A 25368-nucleotide genomic window follows, 5' to 3' on the forward strand; every position below is an offset into this window, starting at 1 on the left:
CAAGGTGGCATCCTAGTCATCACTCCTCCAGTTGGGTTGGTCCACCTCAGCATGTCCAGATTCAATGTACCTGACTCATTAAAGGTGGCACAAACTTCGATGTACCTACCCCAGCTATCCATTGGTCGAATATTCCAAAGAAGACATGTGTCCAATTAATACAATTATTTCATTGGTCAAAATTGAGTTTGTTGTAACAAACCCTAATTAGGGTTTTCATTGTAGAATCTTGGCCATTGATCTCAAATTGATCTTAGCCATTGAATTGTATTAAGGGCACTATATAAGCCCCGGCTCTTCATTTTGTAAAGGCTAATAGAAAGTAGTTAGTGAATAGTGGAAAAATAGTGGGTAAATAGTTAGTGAATAGTCAGTTGATAGAATAGCACTTAGAATAGAATAGAGAGAGAAGGCAAAGATTGTTGCTAAGATGTTGTAAAAGACTTGTAAAACTTCATTGAAGAAATGGTGAAATCTATGGGTCGATTCAACAATTTACATGGTTTCTATACTTCTCAAATTTGATTTCATGTTATTAGATGAGTGGAAGAAATGTGTTTGATTGATGGTGAAATTTGTATTTCCATACTACTAGCAGTTTGTTGATTGCAGACTTGCCTTGTGTAGTCAACTGGAATCATTCAGCTTAAGCTCAACTTCAATTGTCGCTTCTTCACTGATATGCATCAGCTTGATGGTGTCTATGCCTGTAGCGATGATCTGAACATCATAAAGCTTTCCTCCGAAGATCGCACTAACCTTGTGGAGATGGTCCTGCAATGTCAAAACAAGACTTAGTTAGAATTTCATCAAAGATCAATCAGTGCTCCTACATTTCTTAGTATCAGAATTAGATCCTTTCCTCGCCCTCGTCCTTTTTCTTTTTTTCAAAATCTAAGCCAGTGAAATCCTGTGATTCCAGCAAAACAGACGTTTAGGTCGTCAAGTGTAAGTCCCCTTGTGATTCCAGCAAAATCACATCATACCACAGAGAGCTTATCCACACGTAGAGATCCTACATACAAAGAACCTTGAAGTCATCTCGATTGATCCTTTTCGCGACATCTTCAGCATTCGGAGACTTTATTCAAGAGAGGATAAGGTACCTTTAGGTATTTTATTCTGTGTTTGGTCGTGTACAAAATACACATCAACAGGTACCTTAGGCACCACTTTCCGCAGTATGGAGGGAACTTTTCGCGAGGTGTACTTACAAATGCAGCAACATCAAGTGGAGAAAGAGGCCCAACAGATCTACATAGTAACCTTGGAAAAAGAGAGCAGGAAGCAGACGGAGTTGGCCACAATTGAAAAGAGCTTGAGGAAGGAGATGGAAATGAAGATGACTACATATGAGGCCCGCTGCAGCATGCAGGAGAAGCAGGCACAGGCATTGGCAGCCCAGGTGGCGACGCTCACTTCACAGCTGGAGCAAAAAGATGGAAAGCTAATGGAAGTTGTTCACATGGTAAAGAAAGCATGGGAAAGGCAGTTAATGGCAGAAATGAATCTGAAAACTCAGGCCGAGCAGCGACCTCAGCCTACTACCACTACAGGGACGCCTCCTCCCTCTTCTCAATCTTAGCCATGTTTTATTTCAGTTTCTCTTGTCTGAGTCATCTGGAAGACGACTACATTTTTGGGGGGGGATAATGTTAGGGGTAAAAACGTATGTTAGTACGAATAATAATTATAAGTGTGTTATGTGTGTTTATGTTTTGCTATTGCCGAGAGGTTCCCGTCGGGTAGTTGGGAGTTGGTGACGGTTGGCAACTTGGCCAACTGTCGAGTCTATATAGTGTTTGGTTGGAACCTCGGCAGGGGATCATGTATGAACCATTGGAGACATTGGAATAAAGATATAACTTTCTGGTCTGATTATTATCATCTGTCATTCGTGTTATGATGTACAATTATTTTGTTCTATGAATGCTTAGTATATGCAGGTACTGTTGGGTTATTGATTATCCACCACTATACCTTTAGGGCTAAACATGCTTCAAGTTTGTTGCAGTTTGGATCAAAATTGTGCAAGTTATAGAGTTGCAGTTTTTCCAACCCTATCTAGATGTTGTGGAACTTTTGGAATGATTTTGATCCCTATAGGACCCCTGCAATCCCTGTGAATTGGAGTTTCCTATAAAAAATTTCATGTCGTGAGGAATTATCCTAATACCTATCAAACTTCCACAATTCCCATTTTCCTCTACTTCTCTACAATTTCATTGTTTGTGTGAAATCCCACAATTTCCTTGTTTGTGTGAAATCCCACAATTTCCTTTGTTTTCTTTGAACCTACGAGGTCTTCACCAGTTGTGGAAATCCAATGCATATTTGCATATGTTTTGGTCTACCGCATAATTCCACAATATACATGCATCCATGAAATTCAACAAATACCTTTTGATCAAATCTCCCTACAGGGTTCCTTTTCCACACCATTGCGAAACTTCACATTGCAACAAGATGTATCCTAATTCCACATATTTTCCCACAACTTCATTTAGATCTATTGAACTTTCTAAGCCAAGAGAAAATATCCAATCCTCCCCAATTTTCTGCAATTATCCTTTATGCCTTGTTTCTCTATGTGAACATCCATTGCAAGATTTTCCCAACATCAAGAACATTTCTGCGACCACCTTGAAACCCCACTATTCCTTGTGCCTGTCAAAGTTCCATTGCTCCTATTGGATCCACAACACCAGCAAGGGCGAATCTTGGAAGTCAATCAATGAGCGCCACGTGTCCTCAAGGCTACACCAATAAAATCCAAATTTTGGCTACATATGAATTGCAAAAGATTTCTTATGTTGTAGAGGAGCCAAATGGGTAACTCTCTATCAAAATTCAAAGAATATGTGCGAAAATTAAAGAAGTTTGGCCAGTCGTAGGTTTCCCTAGTTCTAACCTTTGTTGACCAAGTATTCCACAAACTGTCAAAACCACCAATGAGTTCCTAATTCCTTTCCTATCACGAATTTTGCTTCTGATGTGACACGTGCATTTTCAAGTGGTCATCTTGAAGAAGAGCTTAAAGGGTGTTCCTAGTTTCAATCTAATAAAACTTTGAGCAAAAATGGCTAAGTTGTGCACAACCAAAGCTTGCGGTGGTTCATGGAACCATCAAAACTGCCAGTCAGTTCCTGGTTCATAATGAATTATCGACCATCGACTAAAAAGGAAAAAGAGCAAAGGCTAAATTGAATTTGTCAAAGGTTCCAAGTGTTTTGAGAACCCCCGATTCGTTCCAAACCACACTCAAGCCTGGCCTCAAATCATTAATTAAGCTTCAAGATCGCATTTGACTGCCAACCAAGGCCACATGGCAAGGTTTGCAATTGTCAAAGGTGAAAAAGGAAACATGCAAGTAAATGGCAAATGGATGGGCATGAATAACGTCAAGGAACAAAGTTAGAAGATGACGAAATCAAAGATGCTGAGTGTTCTAAGAACACTCGAAACCAAGTGTCGATTGGTTCCCTCTACCCTTCTAAGTGCTGACAACAAGTTTTAAAAAGTTAAATAGAAAGCAATAGAGAGAAGCATGGCCAAGAAAAAAGGCAAAGCACAAGTAACGCTGTAGGCAATTCTCATGGTTCCTATAACCAATGGAACCGACGACTTAGTTCTTGTCCCCCCCTAACTCTAGTGATCGTTTTAAAAAAGTAATAAGGGGCAAGAAAAGGGCATAGAAGGTGCCAATAGGCTATGAGGAGCCACCAATGGCGTGTATTTGCCTATCTTCTCAAAGGTACCATTAATGCCCAGAAATTGCTACAGCCGCCCAATTTTGATCCATGGAGCTTTGTGATGGGATTTTTGTCATGTGCCCAAAATAATGGGGGTCTCAAGCCCTTGTGCATTTCATCGTTTTCCAATAAATTGGAATTTTGGAAAATAAATGGAATTATTAAAAAAATTCCTATATCAATTTTGCCACTGTTTTTAATTAAATAAACTTTTTTTTATTTATTTTGTTTGGGCCGACTTGTTCTTGCCGACCCAAGGGTGGTTTAGTAACCCAGCACGGGTTCTATTTATATGGCTCTTGGTTTTGATTTGTGGCAAGCTTGAAATATATTTTCTTTGCCTGAGTGCACGCAGGTGTATTGGGACGTTACCCCTGATATCCTACAGCAGGGTAAGGACGAAATCCCTTCCCTGATTAAGTATAGTCTAAGCTTTCTCTGTTCCCATACATCCTGAATCATACCCGCCCTTCCTTGCAGGGAGTAAAGGGAATGAAGATCATAATTGACAAGGTGAATCAGACTAAAGACAAGCTAATGCACACACTCAGCATTTAGTAGGAAGGAGGACCAGAACCCGTGTGGTTAGCGTGAGGCCCCGAAGACAGACACGCTGTGAGTAAAGGAGGGAGCCATCATAAGTTAGTGGCGCCATTCCATTTGGCGCCCAGCATCAATAACTAAAACAGATCGATTTGTGGGCATAAATGCCTTGCTGTTGTGTCTATGGACAGTGACTCTTCCTCAGATTTAATAAGAAAGAGCAGGCTGTGTGCGACAGTATGTTTTGGACATATTGAACTCTCCATGCACAATCTGATGTTCATTCTTATTGTGGTTACATTGAATCTTTAACCTAAGACAGCCTTATATTCTGAAATTATATATATTCTGAGTATGTATGTTGATGTATTGTATGGGAATCAATAAATATATGATGGCTGTCTGTGATGCTTCATTGAAATCTGAGTTTAACTCTTTCTGACATTTGATTAAAAAATAGTTCAGAAATGGTTAGGAATAATTCAATTTTAATGCAGATTGGCATGCATTCAGGAAGATTTGTGGCACCCACATCCCATTTAATGTTTTGCAAGCCCTTTTACTGACATGCACCATTCCCAAGCACAATTTTGACGAATGTTATGGGCAACCTATCCCCTACTTATAGCATTCATATGCACAACTCATCAATGCAAGAGCATGGCATGGGTTAGGGGAACGTTCTTGCACGCTTTCTAGTGGCTAGATTTGATTTGTAGTGGACATGCATCAATTGTGCATTGGAGGAGGCTGTGGTGAATGTTTCCTTTTCTTGCACAGCCCTCTACAGCTTGGATGCCTCCCTATTATGGGTATATTGGCAAAAAAAATCATTTTGAAAGAGAAGATAACATTTTCTACAACAGAGATCAATTACAGAGAGCGAGTAAAAATAAAGATAATCACGATTCCACATCTGGGTATAGTTGTCATTGTATGGTAATGATCTAGTTATCCCAAACTTGTAACTTCATTTTGTAGACATTTGAAGACTAGATGATTAAAGGCAAAATCAGCCTCTATTAAGTGTCTCCAAATGTGTTTCTACATTTTTGGATGTGTGTTGTTTAGTTGGTCGGCCAGAAGACTATAAAAATCCTTGGAAAACTTTTGTAAAATGTTTTTTCAATGAAATAAAGGGAATGTTTGAATATGTTTATGGATAAATAAGTAGATTTGGTTAATATTTTGCAACCATACATGGTTCTCTTGAATGTATATGTAAAGCCTAACTTGCTTGTGCATCCTACAAAGTCTTATCTTTTGTGATGTGTTGGTTAATGCATAACCTTGGTTTCAATATTACATCTTTTTTTTTAAATTAAAAAACTTTGTTGCCCAATTGGATAAAGGCACCAACCTATAGTTGGCTATCTCTCTCCATCATCCTCAACACACTTTAAATATATCAACTTAAACATCTATTTTAGTTTTACTAGTGTGTGTGTCCCACTGTCATATCTAAATATATGTAACAACATAATGGCTTGTTATAAAAACACATTTTCAGACGCTTGTATGGCAAGTCATATACTGTAATTAGGTGTTAACCTTGTATTCCTTAAACCGGAATATAGGCACAAAGTGACAACCAAAATAGGAGTGTGTTACGCTAAAGGGTATGGTTTACGACAAGGCAAATATTGTGCTCATATGGTACAACTATCCCAGCACCTTAGGTAAACCCTCCTTGATTTTGCAGAGCCAAAAGTGAACAAGGTCTTACCAATATCAACAATTGGTCCTTAGCTACCCAGCTTGAATATAGGTTTGTAGTGAACTTCCCACATTTGACACCCCTGGCACTTGGGAAATTACTAGGCCTTAGGTTTGGCACCCCTAGCACTTGGGAAATTACTAGACCTTAGGGATTTGGGCCTACAACTCAAATCGCCAACAGAAGCATTCTTCAAATTAGAATGGCAACCTACCGATTCAAAAGCTCCCGATAAGTAGAAATCATAACCTACTAATTCAAAAGCTTATATATCAAATCCAAAAAAAAAAAAAAATTCTCCAGTAATTCTCAAGGCCAATGACTATTTTGCAAACTGTTGTGAAGTTGTATTAACTTATAGTTGCCAAATCATGGACAAATTGACTGATTTGATACATGATAATGGCAACCAAAACTTAAACAATCTAATTTCATAAAAAAATGGTAAATGGTCTTTGTTTGCATTAGCATTTTAATCTGCATCTTTCAATGCAGCACAAAACAAAACAAATGTGCAGTAGAAACACTCTTCAATTAGAAGGGAAAGCTCCCTATGAACAAAAATTAACCGAATATGAACAATATATACTTGCTATTTACAACCTATATAGAGTCTGTAGGGTGGTTCACGCTCACACTGAATAAAACTATGGAGTCTTTTTGGATTCACCTAAAGCAAAAGGCATATACTTGCTATTTACAACCTATATAGAGTTTTGTAGGGTGGTTCACGCTCACACTGAATAAAACTATGGAGTCTTTTTGGATTCACCTAAAGCAAAAGGCTAACACACTCTTCTAAACAAGGCAACATATTTTATGATTTTTAACAAAAAATAGCCCTATAATTACTACATGCTTATTTTGTTCAACTAAAATTAGAGACTGATCAAAGTAAGTACAATTAAAGGTTGAATAGGTTTAACTAAGGACATGAATGCTTTTGTAGATTGAGTCAAAATATCATAACACCACCACAATTTCCAACTTCAAGTAAACTTGCAATACAAAGCTTGCAAACTTGTTTAAAACAATTTAATCTACCTCAAAACCTGTAAAAAAATAATATAATAATACAAAACATCTCATTAGCAATCTAGAAGCACAATATGCATTACTAAATTCTATTGAATGAATAATGAATGTTGTATTAACAATAACAAATAATCAATGAACAGTAATTTCAGCAACAAGTAAGCATGAAAAAGCTAATAAATGCAAATGGCATTTATATGTAGTGTTTACAAAGCTATTACATGAAGATAAATCAAAAAAACTAACTGCCCTTCTACTCTAGGAATTGAATACTTGCATGCAATACAAGCTTTATTACAAAATTCCATTCATTAATTATAAAATTAAACTCAACCAATCTTTAGTTATATTGCCAGAAAAGCTTACTACAAACTAACATTAGAACTCTCATCTCTTGCATAACAAAAGAATATAGAGCTCTAAAAATCAATGACTCCTCAAAAAGCACAATGAGAAAAAATTAGAGACAGCTGAAAATAACAAATCTTATATGCTCTTCCTTGGAAATAGTCAGCATGGGCTAATAAAAGACTTCTAACAAGTAGCTCTAAATGATTATTCTAAAAACCTCTATTCTAATCATGGTGGATCCTCTGAAAATCCCCGAAAAACCTCAACATTTGAAAATTCAATGTTTTGAATCTGACGACCTTTTTCTCTATAATTCCACTATATTTCCCTTATCAACTCCAAAAGATTAAAAAACCACTACTTTACCGAATGGCAATTTGCTCACTGTCTATCATTTTTTGAGAAATAAAACCCTTGTTATGAAAATAAAAGTAGATAGCTTGAAATATTGAGAAAGACCCCCTGGAATATCAAACAATATTTGTTAAAATTTGACAGAAAACTTTTTGGAATTACAGTCACTCATGTCAGAATATAAAAATTATGAGCTACATCTGTTGTTAAAAAGATGAATACATGATAGAAAAAGGGATGGTTGGTAAATACTGGTGATTAATTCCAAGACCCTGTTGGTGTTGGAAATAAGCCACACCCGGGCCGACGATGGACTGGTCTAAGAGGGGCCAGTAGCTCAGTGGTAGAGCACTCCAGCAACGTATGGAAGGTCCTAGGTTCGCGTCCTAGCTGGTCCATGTCTCAACATGGTATCAGAGCCAGGTCCAGGCTAGGAGCCCCAAGCACACAAGAGATGTGGCTTAAGGGGGGTGTTGGTGTTGGAAATAAGCCACACCCGGGCCGACGATGGACTGGTCTAAGAGGGGCCAGTAGCTTAGTGGTAGAGCACTCCAGCAACGTATGGAAGGTCCTAGGTTCGAGTCCTAGCTGGCCCATGTCTCAACAGACCCCACTAACAATGAAATCACACAAATACTATAAATGCACCTACATTGGTGGAAATGAAGTCTAATGACAAAATGTTAAGGATTTATTTAAGCACAAACTTCCTTTTATATCAAACGTCAACATCTACTAACTATAACAGCTCCTTTTTTAGCCTGATTAAAAACACACTTTAGCTTGGACAAATCTGAGTTTGCAACTCTATTAATAAAAACTTTGCTTTGTGTTTTGAAAATTTGTGTATATTCATAAAGGAGTGTGCCTATTAATAACTTGATTCCTTTTTAACCAAAACTTTAGTTGACCTTTTGTTGGGTGTGTGTATATGTATAGGTTTTTTATCCCGAACTTGGTTGGCCCTTTGCAAAGGAAAACATTTATATTTGTAACTTTTCCTTAAATTTCTTTACCCATATTCCCTTTGCTCAAGTGCAGGTCAATACACATAGTGAAATTTTAGCAAATTTTTAACTGAATCTCTTTTGTAGAGGTGCTGTGTATGCAAGGGTTCATAACTCAAAAAGTTCAACATTTTCTTTCTACCATGCATTGTTGTGATTTTTATTTTTGGAAGACTAATCTTAGGCTCCAAGGTGTGTGTCACTACCTTCACCTCCATTTTGACAACTTTGAATTTTGGTTTGTATGCCCTAGGGCATGTGCCTTTGCTCATGTTTGAAAGTCCGAAATAATTTTTCCTTTTATACCCTTAAGTGGACCACACAGGTCTGCCTGGACACCTTTTTTTTAAACCTTACAGACCCTTTTGTTAAGCATGAAATCATTCATAAAGGGCTCAAATTTTGATTTTAAAATTTCCATATTTCATCAACAGCCCTTGCCGATCTTATACCTTGCAATTTTTTTGTTGAAATTTATGATTTCATGTCATATGGCACACACTTTGTAATGTTGTTACAAAGCTTTTGAGAATTGGAAACCTCTTTGTAGAATGCACCCGATGATACCCTTGCAGATCCTTTACTTGAAACAAAATCTATATCAGCCAACAGTGAAACCTACGAACTCTCCCTATTGATCATCTACTGCAGCTGAACCTTCATTCCAGAGCGATGGAACAACAAGTATTTAGAAGTTTTGCTTTGTCTTTGAGAATGATCCAACAGACCAGCTGAGCAACCTCTTAATTGCTTTGAACTCCATTTTCCACCTTCACAAACGTGTTTGAAAACTCCATTGTTGATCTACAAAGATATAAACAAAAAGTAACAAAACCATCATATACAACACAAGACAAAGTTCAAACTGTGACTCGTGCTTGGCTTTGAAACTTGACACAAAAGGAAAATTTTAAATGGCTACAATAATTTGCCACTTATATAGCACATATGTGCTTATACCAATTGGGATGGATCAGAGGACTACAAACACATGTACCTCACAAGTGTTATATGACATTTACCATTGGGCCATTCCTTGAAATAGTTGATTGTGGCATCAAAATGTAAGACTCCTGTAGTTTTATACTTACAGACCTCAGTTAGCAGCACCGCAAAGTTGTCTTTAATAGTTGCCACAGTACCTATCAATTGCAAATAGCCTGTCCACTTATATGCATGATTACAGTTAATCAAGCCACTTTCAATTGACATTTTTTCAAAAGTGTCAACTATCTTGATATTCTCCCTCCAAGAAGTGGTTTATTCACTGAATGTTTTAAGGCTTAATAATTTGTAAAAAATTTAAATGATGTTGCAAGGGGATGATGCCTTAATTTTGTAATGCATATACTGTGAGTGTAGGCAATGCTTCTCTCTCTGGGGTAGTATAACTCTTGTGGCTAAGAGCTTCCTAATTGCAAACAAAACAAGTTGAGCAATAGTTTCTTCTCCCAGTTGAGCTAGTACAGTACCAAAAATGATCCCTCAAGCATCGCATGCACATGGAGTGTTTTGTCTAATGCAAAACACCGAATTTCTACTTCAACTTGTTAAAGTTCCCTAGCATTTTGATTTCCATGCAAATTTATGATCCTTTGAAAAGGATTATTCCATTGGCACAGGTTATATAAGTGTATACGATTAACATTTAAATGTGGTCTTTGAAAGTTTTCAACCTCCAAGGGGCTTAGAGTTAGCTTCAAAACGATAATGGTAGAATCCTTGCTTGATGCACTAAGATGCCTTCCATATAAACTACCTACCTAGGCAGCACTCCAAATGGCATGTAAGAGACATATTTCTTTAGATTAACAATATTATACAGGTTGCTAAACAAAACAAATTTGGCCATGCTGTAATGTTTAAACTGAAACATTAAACTCAAACTTGTCAGATATCATGATTATAAAACATTGTAGATTACAATCAAACAAATATTTTTACATTTTCTTTCTTCCAAATTTAATTTTCTTCAGTATATTGTGTTTTATAATCTGCTGAGTATGAGATTTATAGTTATACCAATGCACCTGGCGCACTCCAAGTGCAGATTTCGGTGCATTCCCCAACTGCAACCAATATGGGTGCCATTGGATCTCAAGTGAGTCCCAATTTTAAATTAGTATGTGCATCCCAACAGCAATATATATTATGTGGATCACCAAGGCTTGGTATTATTGCAAGCCTTGGTCCAAGGATCTAAACCCAAAGAGGTACAAGTTTCAACAATATATGACATAATGAGAAAATTAATTCCCTTGTGACAACGTGAGTATTATACACCAAATTGATGTCTCACTTGGTAATGACCTAAGCAACAACATCTATATATAGTGGATATCATACACCTAGAGTGGCTCCACTAAAAGTTCTAGCAATGGGGAAAATATCTATTGTGCACAACATGAGTCTTATACACCAAATTGATGTCTCACTTAGTAATTCCTTCAGAAACAACATCTATATATAGTGGATCTCATACACCTAGAGTGGCTACACTAAAAATTCTAGCAATGGGGAAAATTCAAAATATCTATTGTGCTTATGATAAGAAGATCGTACATTCCATGTAGTGTCTTGAAATCATCAAAGATCAAGGCTCTTCAAGCTAAGCAAAAATCATAGCACAAAAATTCAAAGGTTTAGATATCCATCCCAACACTTCTAATCCTCAACTAATTTATATGGCCAACAAATATTTTTCTAGAGATTTGAAGCTTGGTGGATTTGAACAGCCTAGGACAAATTGGAAGATTTGAACCTTGATTATGGCAGCTGAAGTAACCTAATTTCATAGAAATTGACAAATGTTTGCCATCTACAACAAATACATGCCCATGCCAATAAGGATGGGTCAAGAGCAACAAGAAACACTTGTTGCGCACAAGGGTTCTATAAAATTTATCATTGGGCCAATCCAAAATATAGTTGATTGTGTTGTCACTCCATATAAATGCTTTGATTCTATACATACAACACCATATGAGTCCACCAAGTTTTCTTTGATGGCCATAACAAAACCTAAATTACGAGTAATTTGTCTAATCAAACACACAATTAGAGTTAATCAAGCCCCTTTGAACTTATATTTTTGAAAAAAACACCAACTACCTTGATACTATTCCTCCAATAAGTGGCTTATTCAATGTGACCCAATGATATGACTAGAATTAAATGGTGTTGCAAAGAGATAATGCTTGAATTGTTTTAATGCATACACCATAGCAATGATCGTCTCTTTGCAGTAGAATAATTTTATTTTGCAGTTAAAAGCTTCATGTTGCAAAGAATATGGGTTGTGGAATAGTTTCTTCTCTTGGACGAGGTAGCACTATACCAGCAATGATCCCCCAGGCATCCTATGCACATTAAATGTTTTTTTTTTATTCGAAAAAAGAAAAATGTAACTATGCCCAACTTCTGCTTCAATTTGTTTGAATTCCCCTAGTATTTTGATTTCCAAATAGATTTGCGATCGTTTGGCAACAATTCTTCTATAGGTGCTAAAATTTAAGTGTACCTCCTTATAAACTTTCTAAAATATCTGAATGTGGTCCAAAATGGTTAAAACCTCCTAGTGATTTGGAGATAGCTTCAAACCCATAAAGGCCGCAACCTTAAGATGCCTTCAATACAAACTACATGCCTAGGTAGCACTCCAAACTTTAGGTGGCCTGAGGACTTCCAACCATTACCATGCATCTTCCAAGTGTTTGACAAATTGACTGCTGGGGAAATGCAGCCAAAACTTTATAATTAACTATATTTATTTATTTCTTAATTTATTGTGATGCAAGATTACCCATGGGCCTATATGCTCCTGCATCAAAACACTGCAGAAATGTTACCCTGGATTCCTCCTTTTCCAATGGCAGCACAAAGTCCTAACTAAGCATGTGAACATTGAAGCGATGGAGAATTTGGTTTCCAGCATAAACAAAGGAAAGGCCCTTGCAACAGATGGTTGCCCTGCAACTGTTACATCCCACTTGTGCCCTAGTTGTTAATATGCAGTATTTACGCCATGATTTATGTTGCCCTAGTGCATTTATGATATACTTGCAAGATGTTTAAAGTGCCCTAGTTTTCGTGTTTAATTTGAATGAGTGTGCCCTAGTTTTTCATGCTTTAATTGAATGAATATGCTCAGATGTTCATGCTTATTTGAATGATGTCAACTATGCTTATAATGATGATTTGATGAATCTTAATTGGTAAATTGATGACTGCACAGTTAACGTTATGACACGATGTTTTATCTTTGTCAATGAATTATGAAATGTCAGAATAGGACAAGATTTTGGATCTAATTGATTTAATTGGCCAAGTGTGCGCAGGAGATCATCGTCCTCCGCGAAGGGAGGGAAAGTATCATTAGGTCGGGAGGTAAAGGGAAGAAAGAACTCATGCCTTCTAAAACTCTAACCCTGAGCCAAGTAGACTTATGATTGACCTTGTCAAACCTTGTTGGCCATTGCATCAGGTAACCCTAGGTTTTGGTTGCGTATTGAGGTAACTCATTATTATTATTTAAAGGATTTTTTAATTAATTATCAATTAAATCTCGCAGAGGCTCATGTTTCATCAGGTAAATATATTTCTGTATGTATATATATCAGTTTATACATCTTAGGCATAGCATGAATATGAGAGTACGTATATTGACAATATACGTGCCCCCATAGGCATGCATACCTAAGGCGTATATATTCATATATGTTACATATATGAATATATTATGCAAAATTCTTGAAAGGTTAAGTAACCTTAAAAATAAAAGAAATGGGAAAAACCTTATTATTTAAAAAAAATTAACCTTAAGCCAACTATGTTTGGTGAATATTATAAATGGGGTGTGATAAGGAGGGAAGCCTTTATTTTAATAAATTTTGAAATTTCCTTAAGTTACCAAATGTATTATGGGGTATAAAGCAAGGAAGCGAATAAAACATCAATCTTTGTTTAATCCTTATATATTAATGCACATTATATACCATGCCTTGTATTTTATCAGGCAATAAAGGAAGATGGTTTGTTTTAAAAAAACGAATAAGCCTCTTTCATTTCATAAAATTGATATATTATATCGACTTTTGCATTATGAGATATTTTTTTAAGAAACTTCGAATGGGAGAGGACTTTTTAGCATGACTGGAATCTTCACGGAGAAGGAAGAACAATCACATTTTTGGCCTGAGGATTACTGAAAGGAAACTCTCGTGAATGGGAGAATTAGGACGCAATAACGAGGAAAAACGTTTTGGGGAATATATCAAGGGGTTTATGCCTAGAAGGAATCATCATTCCATGGTTTTTTCAGTAGGAAGAAGAAGACATTTGCTCTACGATTTTTCATTTTTTTGTTCTGTGTTTCAAGAATTGAAGGTTTTGCCAAGAGGAAGGGTGTTGGAGGACATTCTTCAAACGTTTCTCTTCTTAATACAGGTCATGTATTATCTAAAAACCCAGTTAGTGGTATTTGTTCTATTTCTTCATTTAGCATCGAATATTTTTTACTCAAATTGTGTGCAATAAGAGAAATGTTTAAGTCTGAGCAATACGTAGTGCATTGGGTATATTGGTTCCTATTTAGGAAAAGAGAGGAATGGAAATGTGTTTAATCTCTGCTTCCTGTATTATGAAAAGGAAGAGTAATTTCTGAAATTTCTGCATTACTAGTTAGGGAAGGATATCAAAAAGTCTGAACCAATTTATATTTCTCTGAAATCAGATATATCCCTGATATATTCAGATTTATATATATACATACATGCATATCAATGTACCTACAAAGATATATATGTATGTGTATGTACAAGTATAATTGAAGGCCATTTGGGTGAATGATTGTATGTATTTAATAGCATTTCTTTTCTAAACAAAAAGACATACTAGACAGTTCCAGAATATTGTGACTTTTCTAAGATAACTAGTAGGGTTTGGGGATTCTTCAAATTGAAAATAAGTATACTCACTGTTTGGGTAAATGGCTGTTATAGACCCTTCTCACTAGCTTATTCTCTGTAACAGCAGTCATTTGATGTTGTTGTTTTTTTAAAGAAAAGAGGATAAAATCTAAATCTCTTAAAAGGAGCAGTACATCCTAATTGGTTATAATAAATAGATGGATGTTAGCTTAAACATTTTTAAGAACCCGAACAAGTATGGGTAGATGAATTTATATATACATACTTATACATATACAAACATATATATATGTGTGTGTGTGTACATATGTGTGTGTGTGTGTATGTAAGCATGTGTGTATAATACTCTATACCGGTATGTGTAAAGTATATGGATTATTTAACCCATAGTCAGCGTAATAAGCTGGAAATAGATATGCAAGCAGTATTCCTCAGATTTAGAGCGGATGCCTGTCCAAGTCTTGTGTTGAGAAGACTTCTGACCTCTTAATTGAGCGTTTTCAGATTTGTCTAAGTCTGAAATAACACCAAAACAGCAAAATCAGACGACCTAACTAATTGAGATTATCATCTCTAGATTATGAAACCCTAGCCTAGGTAGGTAGTGGGTAGAAGGGCACCGTTGTACTTCAACGCAGATAGCATCACCATTGTGAGAGTACTCTCAAGGGATAGCAGAGACATGTCAGGCATGGCTTATATTCCATACTTATGAGTTGAATGTACACCTGGCAGCTCTTATGCCCCCTATTTTCCCATCCTGGAGATTTAGTTGAATCGATACAAATCTTGCAGTAATAAATGAGAAGAAATAAACAGTAACTTATAAGAGTACTAAAGTTGTTAACAAATGAATGTTAAATATATGTTTGGTCTTAGTTCCTTTATGAGTTCAGTTGAACCCATTTGACCCTAGACCTATGCTGAGAAGTGTTAATGTAAATAGCTAAGGTTGGACTCCTTTAGGACCGACGCAATTGTCCAAGACAATGGCACGTCGATTTAATGAAAACAATTAAAGACGTTAAGAGAACTATTACGATTTGTATAAATATATTTACTTCATTGTGCCGATATCATTTAATAACTAAACCCGCCACCCTTGGTACGTGTTAATGAAGAGACACGATGTTTTATGATGACCGACTCTTGGAAGAGTCATGATGGTTAAAGGAACACATACCGGGTGTATATAAGACTTTGTCTCCATCCTCCAACAGGAATCGAATAAGAGACTTTAGCAGATTGACATCCTCCAGCAGATCGATTCCTCCTTCAGCAGATTGAAAACATTACATATCAGCAGATCGAATATATAAGGCAGACTGAAGATTATATATCATTCTTTGACAGTTCGAACTGCATATACAGCGATCTAGGGTGAAGCAATTAATCCTATATAGCTTCAAAGTGTGAAGCAATTTTGTAAAGACATCTTGCTATCTTATCTAATATAGTAAAAGACATTTGTTGCTGGGTTTTTTACCTTCAAGTTGGAAGGTTTTCCCAGGGTATATGCAATGCAATTGTGTTTGAATTATCTTACATCTGAATTTTATAATTTGATCATTAAACTTAACATTGTATCAGAGCCATGGTGAAAGAAGATCGTGATCAGATTCTCTACAACTTCTAAGTATTCTCTCTCTCCGTCGAGCAGTAAGTCTCGAAAATGGTGAACGGTCTTAAAGTCGAAGATAGGCTTGAAGGTGCATCTAACTTCACCTCATGGAAGTTCAGAGTGCTTCTTGCACTTGAAGAAAATGATCTTCTTCAATTCATAGAGGAGAAGGATTTATCCGAACCTGAAGATCATGAGGAGAAACTGCAATTCAAGAAGAATGCAATCAAGGCAAAGAAGATATTAATCGACTCCGTAAGGGATCACCTGGTGCCTCTCATCTCCAAGATGACAACTACAAGAGATATGTTCAAGACCTTGGAGGGTTTATATGAGATTAACAACGTAAGTAGGGCTCTTGCCTTGAGACAGCAACTCCACCAAATGAAGATGGCAAAAGGAGATTCAGTCATCACCTACTTCATGAAAATTTCAGAATTGAGAGATCAACTATGCGCAATTGGGGATCAAGTGATAGATAAAGACCTTGTTATGCTAGCCTTGAATGGTCTGCCTCATTCATGGGAGCCATTTATTCAAAGCATAAGTGGAAGGTCAAAATTACCTAAGTTTGATCGACTTCGTGTAGATTGTATTCAAGGAGAATCAAGATTGACTGCCAGAGGAATCGTCAAGAATTCTCAAAATGAAGATACACATGTTCTTGCCACTCAATCTACCAAGAAAGGAAAGTATTGGAAGAAGGGCAACTTCAAAAGGAATAGAGATTTCAAATCAGATTCAACACCTGATTCTAGGAAGAGGAAGAAAGATCTCTCTCGCATCCAATGTTTTAGGTGTGACAAGTTTGGTCACTTTGCAAAGGATTGTTTAACAAGACCTAATCATCAAGAAGCAAACATCAATGAAGTCTCATCTCAGAAGGAGGTTGAAGATAACTCCAATGGTTTTCTTTTCATATCAGCATTATCAAGCAATGTTCCTACGAACAGTGATACATGGTTAATTGATAGTGGAGCCTCTCGACATATCACCGGTCATCAGGAGCACCTTTCTGATTTAGTGGAGAAAGAGTCACATCTCCAAGTCATCATTGGGGATGATGCACGCTATGCTATAAGAGGAGTTGGTGCTACATCTCTAAAACTTGAATCAAGAGTTTCTCTACACCTAAGTGATGTATTGTTCGTACCAGGGGTCAAGAGGAACCTAGTATCCATTTCAGCATTGGAGGATAAGGGATATCAAATTCCATTTTCTGAAGGAAGAGTTCTTGCTTGGCCTAAGAACTCCAATATCAAGATTGCTCGTGTGATCGGAAATCGACATGAGAGTTTATACAAACTCTCTACTCTCCCAGTTCAAGCACTTATTCATGATTCTGCAAGTTCCAGCGAACTCTGGCACAGAAGACTTGGACATCTTCACTTCAGGGCTCTTCCATCTTTGGAGAAGATGGTAAAAGGTATTCCTAAACTCATTCATGTAAATGATGCTACTTGTAAAGGTTGTGCTATGGGTAAAAATATTAAAAGTCCTTTCCATAGCAGTGAAAGTAGGTCTAAAGAAATACTAGATCTTGTACATTCAGATTTATGTGGTCCAATGTCAATTCCATCCCTAAGTGGATGTTTGTATTATGTAACTTTTATAGATGACTACTCTAGGAAGACTTGGATTTATTTCTTAAGGTCTAAAGAGTCTGATGAAGTCCTAGGTAGGTTTAATGAGTTTAAAGTTCTTGTAGAAAATTTATCTGGAAAGAAAATTAAAACTTTAAGGTCTGATAATGGAGGTGAGTACACCTCAAGTAGCTTTCGTGATTTCTGTATTGAGGCAGGGATCGAGAGGGAGTTTTGTGTTTCTTACAACCCTCAACAAAATGGGGTTGCTGAAAGGAAGAACAGATCTATTGTTGAAGCTGCAAAAGCTATGATTCATGATCAAGACCTTCCATTTTTTCTATGGGCAGAAGCCTCTAGAACAGCAATATATGTTCAGAATAGATGTCCTCATCGGATATTACAAAATATGACTCCTGAAGAAGCCTTCTAAGGTATCAAGCCTGATATCAGCCACCTGGGAATATTTGGTTGTCCTGTGTATGTCCATATTCCCAAGGACAAGAGAACCAAGCTGGAGCCTTCTGGCAAGAGAGGAATATTTGTGGGCTACAATGAAACCTCTAAAGCCTACCATATTTACATTCCTGGTCAGAAGCAAATAGAAGTTAGCAGGGATGTCACATTTGAGAAAGATGTTGCATTCAGGAATCAAAGGGCTCATGCATGGAGATAGATGATGAGACTCCTCAAGACATGGATGTTGATCATACTCCTAAGATTCAAAGGGAGACTACACAACCTGATATGAGTAATGACCCAATTGAACCTTTGGATCCCACTGATGGGCCTAGAGATATTGTTGTATCTCGAAAGAGATCTCTTTGGGCACGAAACACTATGCAGGAAGCAAAACAGTTTGCCGCTCCTAGAGGAACATTCAGAGAAAGCAAAAGACCACAAAGATTTTCTCGTTATATTGCATTAATGTGTAATCTTATCGAGTCTAAACCATCTAGTGTAGAGGAAGCCACAAAACAACAAGTTTGGAAAGATGCAATGGATGAGGAGTATCAATCCATTCTCAAGAACAATGTGTGGGATATTGTGCCTAGACCAAAAGGGAGGTCTGTTGTATCTTCCAAATGGTTTTACAAGATAAAACATGCAGTTGATGGCAGCATTGAAAAGTACAAGGCTAGGTTTGTGGCTCGAGGCTTCTCTCAACAAGAGGGAATAGACTGCGAAGAAACGTTTACTCCTGTTGCTCGCTATACTTCCATTAGAATCATCATTGCCATTGCAGCAACTAAGGAATGGAAGTTGCATCAGATGGATGTAAAGACTGTTTTTCTCAATGGTGTGATTCAAGAAGAAGTCTACATCGAGCAACCTGAGGGGTTCATGATTCATGGAAAAGAGTCTCATGTGTGTAAATTAAAGAAAGCCCTATATGATCTTAAACAGGCTCCTCGGGCTTGGTATGAACGAATTGATAGATACTTAGTGGGTTTGGGTTTCTACAAGAATGATGTTGATCCAAACCTTTACTTCAAGGTATTCAATGGTGATATGTTGATCTTGGTGCTTTATGTTGATGACCTATTTGTTACCGGAGAAGATCATCTCATTTAGATGTAAGGAGTTGACTTCCAAATTCGAGATGAAGGACTTAGAACTCGTGCACTTCTTCCTAGGGTTGGAAGTTTGGCTGAGGCCTAATGGGATTATCCTAAGTCAAGGAAAATACACCATCGATATATTGAAGAGATTTGGAATGACAGATTGTAAATCTATGCCCACACCAATGGAAACTAACTTGAAGAAATTAAGGGAAGTTGCAGCTAGTTCAGATCTTGTGGACCCTACTATGTACAAGCAATTGATTGGGTCCCTGATGTATCTAGTTACAACTAGACCAGATATTTATTATGCAGTGAGTGCACTCAGCCAGTTCATGAGTGAACCTAGACAGATACATCTAGTTGCAGTCAAGCATATCTTGAGATACTTGCGTGGCACAGTTGGATATGGCTTGAAATACTCTTCCAGTATGGACCTGATTCTTGAAGGATATTCTAATTCTGATTGAGCAAGGAGTGTTACTAATCGGAAGAGCACCTCTGGTTGTTGTTTCAGCTTGGGATTTGCTATGATTTCCTAGTGTAGCAGGAATCAGTCTTCAGTAGCTCTAAGCACTGCAGAGGCAGAATACATTGCAGCATGTGTGGCAACTCGCGAAGCAGTGTGGCTTCGTAAGCTTCTTGCAGGATTATATGGACAAAAATTGGAGCCTACTACCATACATTGTGATAACCAAAGTTGTGTGAAACTTTCAGTCAATCCAGTATTTCATGACAGAACGAAGCATGTAGAGATTCAGTACCACTATATCAGAGATATGGTACAAAGGAATGTTGTTCAGTTGAGATTCATTTGTACTAAGGAACAGACGGCTGATATTTTCACCAAGCCTCTTGCAAAAGTGAAATTTGTGCATGTTCGAGACAAGCTTGGAATTGTGGAAAATGAAGCTCTTGTTGAGAGGGAGTCTCAGCATCAGTGATTACTTGATATGTATTATAATGCATTCTTCTCTCTGAGAGAAGTTTGAGGTGCAAGCCCTTGTCAAGCATTCTTCTCTATGAGAGAAGTTTGAGGTATCAGCCCTTTTTGAGCAATCTTCTCTGTGAGAGAAGTTTGAGTTATCAGCCCTTGTTATGCATTCTTCTATGAGAGAAGTTTGAGGTATTAGCCCTTGTTGTGCATTCTTCTCTGTGAAGATAAGTTTGAGGTTTCAGCCCTTGTTATGCATTTTTCTATGAGAGAAGTTTGAGGTATTAGCCCTCGTTGTGCATTCTTCTCTATGAAGAGAAGTTTGAGGTTTCAGCCCTTGTTCCACCCTCTACAAGTAGGTATGGTGGATCCACCCTCTGCGAGTAGGTATGGTGGATGTCATGTGAAAAGCTTCATGACTTAGCACTTGTGCTTTTCATCCTCTGGGAGTAGCCATTGTGGATGTCACTATGTGATTCAATTAATCAAGAAGGACTCCTCCCTAGCTAAGAGGGAGTGTTAATGTAAATAGCTAAGGTCGGACTCCTTTAGGACTGACGCAATTGTCCAAGACAATGGCACGTCGATTAACAATTAAAGACGTGAAAAGAACTATTACGATTTGTATAAATATATTTACCTCATTGTGCCGATATCATTTAATAACTAAACCCGCCACCCTTGGTACGCGTTAATGAAGAGACATGATGTTTTATGATGACCAACTCTTGGAAGAGTTGTGAAGGTTAAAGGAACACATATCGGGTGTATATAAGACTTTGTCTCCATCCTCCAACAGGAATCGAATAAGAGACTTTAGCTGATTGACATCCTCCAACAGATCGATTCCTCCTTCAGCAGATCGAAAACATTACATATCAGCAGATCGAATATATAAGGCAGACTGAAGATTATATATCATTCTTTGACAGTTCAAACTGCATATACAGCGATCTAGGGTGAAGCAATTAATCCTATATAGCTTCAAAGTGTGAAGCAATTTTGTAAAGACATCTTGCTATCTTATCTAATATAGTAAAAGACATTTGTTGCTGGGTTTTTCACCTTCAAGTTGGAAGGTTTTCCCAGGGTATATGCAGTGCAATTGTGTCTGAATTATCTTACATCTGAATTTTATAATCTGATCATTAAACTTAACAAGAAGAGTGGTGATCATTGACTACGCGTTAATTCGTGCTTGCAATGTTAAACCTTGGCCAAGGTGGTGCTGCATAATGCATGCAACCGTTTGATCATTAGTACCAAATACACCTCTATAGGAGCGTCTTACTAGTAGGGAGTTACCCTTAGTGTATGACCGACTAGTGTGTGCAGGTTCTTAACACCAAGTCTCAAATGGCATTGAGTTCCACTTTTCATTACCTCCTTGTGAAGGGTTGGGCCAATCCAGTTGGATATGGCACGGGGGACTAGTAAGTCCGTGGTTGGACGGAAAAGCGCCTTGATGATACTTTCCCTCCTCACTGGTATCTTGATAAAGTTATGAAGTTCGTAATATGAGCATCAGATGAAATGTACTTTCTAAACCCTCTCTTTTTCTTTAATGCAATGTTTAGTTATTTTCTTATCTTATGTTATGTTTGGTTTAGATCGATGTAATTGCTTTCAGATATTGTTATCTCATAAGAAGAAAAAAAATGTCTCTTCCTTTCTATGTTAAGTTGCAATAATCATGTTAACGGCTATATTTGTTAACGATTATATTCTTTTCAGCATGTTACTTTATGTTTAATTTCTTTATGTCATTTTAGCATGTTACAGCAACATTCTTCCAAGAGCTTTGCAGTCTAATTAAAAATGACCTGCTCGAAGTGAATAGAGACTTCTGTGCCTCTAACCAAATAAGCAGACCTTCAACAACACCTTACCAAATAATCATTATGCAGCTATGCCAGAAACACCAAGGCCCATTACTGTATGTAATTCTGTCTATAAATTCATAGTTAAATTGGTAGAAAAATGAATAAAACGTGTCTCTAACTACATAGTTTCTACAAAGCAAGAAAGCTTTGTTATACTCATCAAATCCTTAACAGCATTATAGGGATCTAGTGGGCTTCCCAATCTTCAAAAAACTCGCTGTACGTGACTAAGAAGTATGACAAAATGGGAGTTCCTTAAGAAAATGTTGTCCTTTGGTTTCAGCATGGCTTTGATAGAGCGGATCAGATGCTGCTGTTCTCAGGCGACCTTTGCCAAATGAATCTCGTACAAATTGATAGCTTGCGGATTCAAAGATGATTGAGACAGGGCAATCTCCTCTCCTCCCATAGTTTTATCATCTTTCTGAAAGGCTTTGGAAGATATCTGAGATGGGCCTAATCCTCTGCTCCGGTGATAAATATGTGCATCTCCTCTACTCTTGGGAACCTAGGTTTCAGTTAGCAATATATTAAACTCTCATTGTCGATTTCAAAAGGTATCACAAGGTTTTGCAAATCTTGGACAAATCACTCAGCCAAGTTTAACTAGAAAGGGTCTGTAAATATGCTGAACAGTGCCAGCTCGTAGTCTACAAGAACCCAAACCACCTAAATCTGCCTAAAGCTACATAAGCTAATAACAGCATAACATCCATAAGCATTGCTTTACTTTGAAATCTCACAGATAAAGCGACAGCCATTTTAACATAGAGACTAGCCAAAACTGGTCATATTTTACCCCAAGCCAGACATTACAAGCTGCAAGAAAAACGCGATATATTGAAACCTCTTCCCTTAAACCTACTGTCCATGAAATCAAAGAATAGGAGGATTTTCCGTTGACACAATAATAAGAGAGCACTGGAAAGCAATAACGGAGCGAAAATATATGCAGCATAAACCTCGCATAAAACCTGCCTATAATTACACCACCTACAAACCTAGTGCTCAACCATTCTCGCAACAAGCATGTCACACAAACACTGCATTAATTTGAAATTTGTTCACTTAAAAACTATTTAATTTCAGTCCAACGAATAGCAAGATGAAAAAACACCAAGCTTGGAAGATGTATCTACCAAAAAACCAAACAAATGTATTTTTCGAAAAACTTACTATCCTTGCAACCGACCAGCAATCGATCCCCACGAAGATGAATGCACTTTTAATTCGATCTTTATTAGACGGAAATTAGAGGCAGAATGCTCCCCTAAAATTGGGGCGGGAAGAGGAAAACCAAGCTCTGTACTCGCAAGCTTTTGCCTTCTGCATAAAAAAATTGAATTTAATTGCAAAGAAAACGTGTCCTGTACCTAATGAAATGATTTAAAACGCTAAATGTATTCATTAATTTAATATAAAATGTGTTTTAGGGAATTAATTTCTATAAAGGATTTATACATGTGAGACACAAAATTTATTAAAAGCTTGTGGTCTTTAGGTCGACGTAAATTTATATTGAGTTTTTTGTTATCTTTGGAGGCGTTTGGAACCACACCGATGGCATGTCAGCACTAAAGAACATAAGATACTGACAGACATGGTGGTCGTGGTCGTCTGGTTGTAAGCTTTTTCACCGACCGGCACTCCGTGTCACATTGAATTGCCGTCTCCTAATAACTCCCTGTGACTTGTACCTCACCACACATTTGCCTTTTGGTGGCTAGATTTCCCACTACTTAAAGCATTACCTTGGTTGCAATAAGGGTGGAAATGAAATGATTTAATAATGTTCTACCTTGGTTGCAATAAGGATGGAAATGAAATGAAAGGAATTAATAATGTTGTGGATATGGGATCAAAGAACTTTCTAGTACAATAGTCTTATAAAGTTTGAAGACTTTTCATGAGTTTGATCTTTTATGGTGAATTTTAATTAGGAAACAAACAATTTTGTTCATTTTTGTCTTTTCAAAGAAGGTGTTTAGATTGACAATTTTTAAGGTATCTGCACAGCTAGTACATACGTTGTTGTACATTGAGCATTTTATGACAAAGTGTTGTCATCTCTCTACTGTCCCCCTTTTGCGAAATCGGCATATTCTCTTTTCTCACTCTTATTTAGGTATCATCTACTTGTCAATTTCACATCTAAGATTATTGTTGGCATTGTGTTGTCATTGATGTCAACCGGTATGGAATGGTCACCAGCAAGTAGGTAGTGGTGTCCGATATGGATGTAGTAAGTAATGATGTCAACCGGTATGAAAGGTGAAGTGTGTAAGTAGATAGAAAAGGTATGTTACTGGTACACATGAAGTGCAGCATCTACCGGTAAAGCAAGACCACTGGCAAGCAAGCAAAGAAGCAATGAAGAACATAGGGATGTGATCACCGATAGACAAAGAGAAGTATAATGCAGTCGGTAAATGGATTCAATGGATGGACCAGCATGTTTGATGGAAGGCCAAGTTGATCCACCGACAGAGAAGAGGTCAGCAGGTATGTAGGTCCATCGGTGAAGTTGGGTTATACCGATAAGGTGTGTTGAACCGATAGTATGCCTTGGTCGGTGAAGGATGTCAAACTGACTTTGCAGTTTGAGCATAGGTGGATGTTGACAAGGATGACAGGTGGACACCAGGTGGTGAGCACGCAGAGGCCGGTGAAGTGTTCATCGACGTAGTGCAGCAAGAGCAAAGTGTAGAAATTTCTATGTTTCAGTCAAATAAGTCGCACAAAATGGAGTTTACAAATCAAGAAGAGGACAAAGAGGCAGCCCATCAACACAAAAGCACCAAGGAGGGTTATAAATTTGTGCCTTCACGAGGATGTCCCATCAGACATCTAGCTAAGAAGGAGGCAAGAAAATCATCACAACTTATTGCATCCAAGCATGAAGTTGTAGTTGAAGATGAAGCTAAATTTATAGTTGTGTAGCTGAAGAAGAATGGTTTCAACTCTCTTATCCACTTCAAAATAGCAGTATAAATTATCATAATGAAGTTGTACATGAGTGTCTTAGTGTCTTTGAAAAGTCATTGCAGTTGTTTGTTAAGTTTCTATTGATATTGCAACTCTTTTTGGTTGCACATAAGC

The 25368-nt window shown here is 37.3% G+C and overlaps 1 protein-coding gene across 5 annotated transcripts in view; it reads right to left on the bottom strand.

Moving 5' to 3' along the window:
• The window catches only part of LOC131076214 (uncharacterized), a 139978-nt gene extending 116121 nt beyond the window's left edge, over positions 1-23857 (bottom strand). For 2 of the 5 annotated variants that reach the window (XM_058013287.2, XM_058013288.2), the window contains exons 1-2: positions 23731-23857; positions 23446-23595 (exon numbers count right to left, since the gene is read on the bottom strand). The gene's annotated coding sequence lies outside the window, so the exon portion shown is untranslated. Of the gene's footprint in view, positions 1-15869; positions 15960-23445; positions 23685-23730 lie in introns of those variants that run through there. The other 3 variants (XM_058013283.2, XM_058013284.2, XM_058013285.2) reach the window with 3 other exon arrangements.
• Positions 23858-25368: the final 1511 nt, after the last annotated feature.

Source organism: Cryptomeria japonica, chromosome 3 (assembly GCF_030272615.1).
Source record: "Cryptomeria japonica chromosome 3, Sugi_1.0, whole genome shotgun sequence".
Lineage (NCBI taxonomy): Eukaryota > Viridiplantae > Streptophyta > Pinopsida > Cupressales > Cupressaceae > Cryptomeria > Cryptomeria japonica.